The sequence below is a fragment of the Cyprinodon variegatus genome, unplaced genomic scaffold, assembly GCF_000732505.1.
Source record: "Cyprinodon variegatus isolate N-32 unplaced genomic scaffold, C_variegatus-1.0 Scaffold1835, whole genome shotgun sequence".
NCBI lineage: Eukaryota > Metazoa > Chordata > Actinopteri > Cyprinodontiformes > Cyprinodontidae > Cyprinodon > Cyprinodon variegatus.
This window is the reverse complement of record NW_015152288.1, coordinates 46,697-49,639: the sequence shown is the minus strand read 5'-3', so window position 1 is coordinate 49,639 and position 2,943 is coordinate 46,697.

Here is a 2,943-nt window from a genome sequence, read left to right as displayed (position 1 = left end):
TCGTCTGTTGGACCAGTGTGTCATGGAGAGGATGTGTCAGCGACAGCAACAGACCACTGCCCCAACATGTGACAGCAAAGAAGAGCGTGCTAGCAACAACTGACTCATAAAACATCCTCAGCATCGCCCCACAGTTGTTAAGGGACTTCAGCCTCCTCTGGAAGAATAGTCGGCTTTGGTCCTTTTTGTGTTTCTAGTCCAGTCCAACTTATTGTTAAAGTACACTCCCAGGTACTTATACTCCTCCACAGTGTCAACAGGAACCCCCTGGATGGAAACAGGGGTCACAGGTGTTTTTGTCCTCCTCAGATCCGCTATTAGGTCCTTAGTCTTTGTCACGCTGAGCTGTAGGTGGTGCAGCTAAATCCAAGTGACAAAGTTGCCTCCCACAGTCCTGTATTCAGGTATGCTAACAGTCAGTTCCGCTGGGGAATCAGGTGACTGTGGCTGATCTGGTTGATCGGCGGGCTGTGGAACGGCTTGCAGGTGTCTCCGATCCCGTCGTAGCACAGCTCTGTTCTCTTTTTCCACCATAAGACCATGGCTCCTTGCATTTTGCAATGATCTTAGCCGGTGCTCTCCACCCTTTTTCCCCATCAAGTTTTATCCTGACATTCTCTCCTGGTTGTAGTGTTGTGCAGAATGATGGTGATCATGGAAGAACAGATATGCTTACCTTGTCTGACTGTCTTTTCACGTACCAGATCTTTGTCCACCATGCCATCTTAGTGCGTGCCTGGCAGAGTGTTAGTCCTTAGTGCCCTTTATGTAGCTCTGATAGCACCTCAGGCCTCTGTGCAGCAGGATTGACCAGCCGGTCCTGATATAACACCAATCCATCCCTTTCAGAGAGATTTGCTCTTGCAGAATAATAACTATGAAGAGACGGATTCATCGCTGTTTTGGTTGGCCATCCATTCCGGATGAATCTTGTAATCTGCTGCAACTCGAGTAGCTTCACGAATCTTAGACAGTCTTTTAGGGAACAGGAGCATTTGCTACAATCTACTCAACATGTGCTTGTACTATATGGTCTGATGTCTCATCACTCACGTTTTTCTGCGGCCTCCTGGATTGCCGGAACACGTTAAACCTTAAAAGGTGCATCAGGAGTCTCTGGCACCTTGGAGATGCCTTATCCAGATCGTAAGTGTTTATGAGTGGTACAAGCGGTTTGTGGTCTGTTTGCAGAAGGAAACTGTCCATTCCTTGTACATAGCGTGCAAACCGCTCACACGCCCACACACATGCCAAGCACTCTTTTTCGATTTGGGAGTATCTTCTCCCGGCATCTGACAGCCTGCAGGAGCAGAACGCTACTGGCTTTAAGCCGTCCTCATGTTCTTGTAATAGAGCTGCCCCTAAGCCATAGCTGCTTGCATCGATGACAGTCTTCCTATTTGCATCATAATATGCCAGAGCTGGGGCTGTGACATAAGCATGGCTTTAACAGCGATGAATGCCTGTTCTTGTGTCATCCCATACCCACTTGTTCTCTCTGCTTAACAAGCTGGTGATTGGGTGTAGCTTGATGGAGAGGCCTGGCAAGAATCTCCCCACGTAATTAATCAGACCCAGAACCCGACGAAGCTCCTCCACATCTGTGGGACTCTGCATCCATGTGATGGCTTCTACCTTGGTCGGGTCTGGTTTAACGTCCTCGGCACTGATGAGGTGACAGATTTTCTGATTTGCTGAAATGACACTTTGCTTTGTTCAGCTTTAAGCCACTGTTCCTGATGGTCTTCAGAACAGCATTTAGGTGGTTGTCGTGTTCTTTCTTAGTCTGTCCATAAACAAGAATGTCATCCATGACTACCACGACACCTTCATGGTCCTTTAGTAGTGTCTTTGAAAAACTTCTGGAGCTGATTCCAAATGGGAGTCGTCTGAAGCAGAATCTACCAATAGGGGTTATATATGTTGTCAGTTTTCTGCTCTTTGGATCCAGAGGGATCTGCCAAAATCCACAGGAGGCATCAAAGGTTAAAAACCCTTTAGCCCCACCAGCTTTGGAGCAATGTCTTCCCAAGTTTGTAAGATGTAGCGCCCTTGTTTCACTGCTTTCTTTAAGCGTTTCAGATCCACACATACTCTTCATTCTCACAATCGACTTGATCTCTGTTTTTTCAACAGGAACCATGGGGGCGCCCCAATCAGTAGGCTCGGTAACCTCTTCTTTGATGCTCAAATCTAGCATGCGCTTTAGTTCTGTTTCAACCTTCGCCAGGAGAGGGACTGGTACACGGCGAGGCGTTGTGAGGCTGTAGGGCTCTGCGTCTGCTTTCAGTTCTATTTTAACAGTGTCACAATTAAGCAAACCAATTTCTCCAAAGACGTCACCTGGGAGGTCTGTATTCATGTTTTTGATCCTCCTGACCAGACTCATCTTCCCAGCAGTGCTACCTCCAAACAGGTTGTGAGCATAGGGTGCATTTATGACAGTAACACAGAAACAGTATTTATGGCGCTTGAACTGACTTGTGGCCAGAAAATTGCCCACAAAATGACTTCACCTCCAGGGCTGCTAACAAGTGCCATTTTACTTGCTGTGACCCATCTTGGGCTCTTTGGCAGTCTGTTAAATGCAGCCTGAGACATCACTTTAATGTCGGCACCTGTGTCGATTTTGAATCTGACAGAACAGCTTTTCATACACTAATCTCATCTTGCCAAAACTCTCCCTACAATCACATTTAAAGGTGAAATAAATATACTTACTTTGTCCTTAAAGAAAATGTCTACCACCAATGCTAAAATACACTATTGTTTCTGTCTCAGTGTCATTCTTAATTACCCATTATTATTTTTCAGTGCAGTGATTATTCTTTGTCAATGTTTATATCTCTATTTGATGATATAATTTAGAACTGAATAGCTTTTCTTTTTTTATTATATTTTTTTATTGCTATTTTGCACAATTTAGTATTTCTGTTGCTGAAT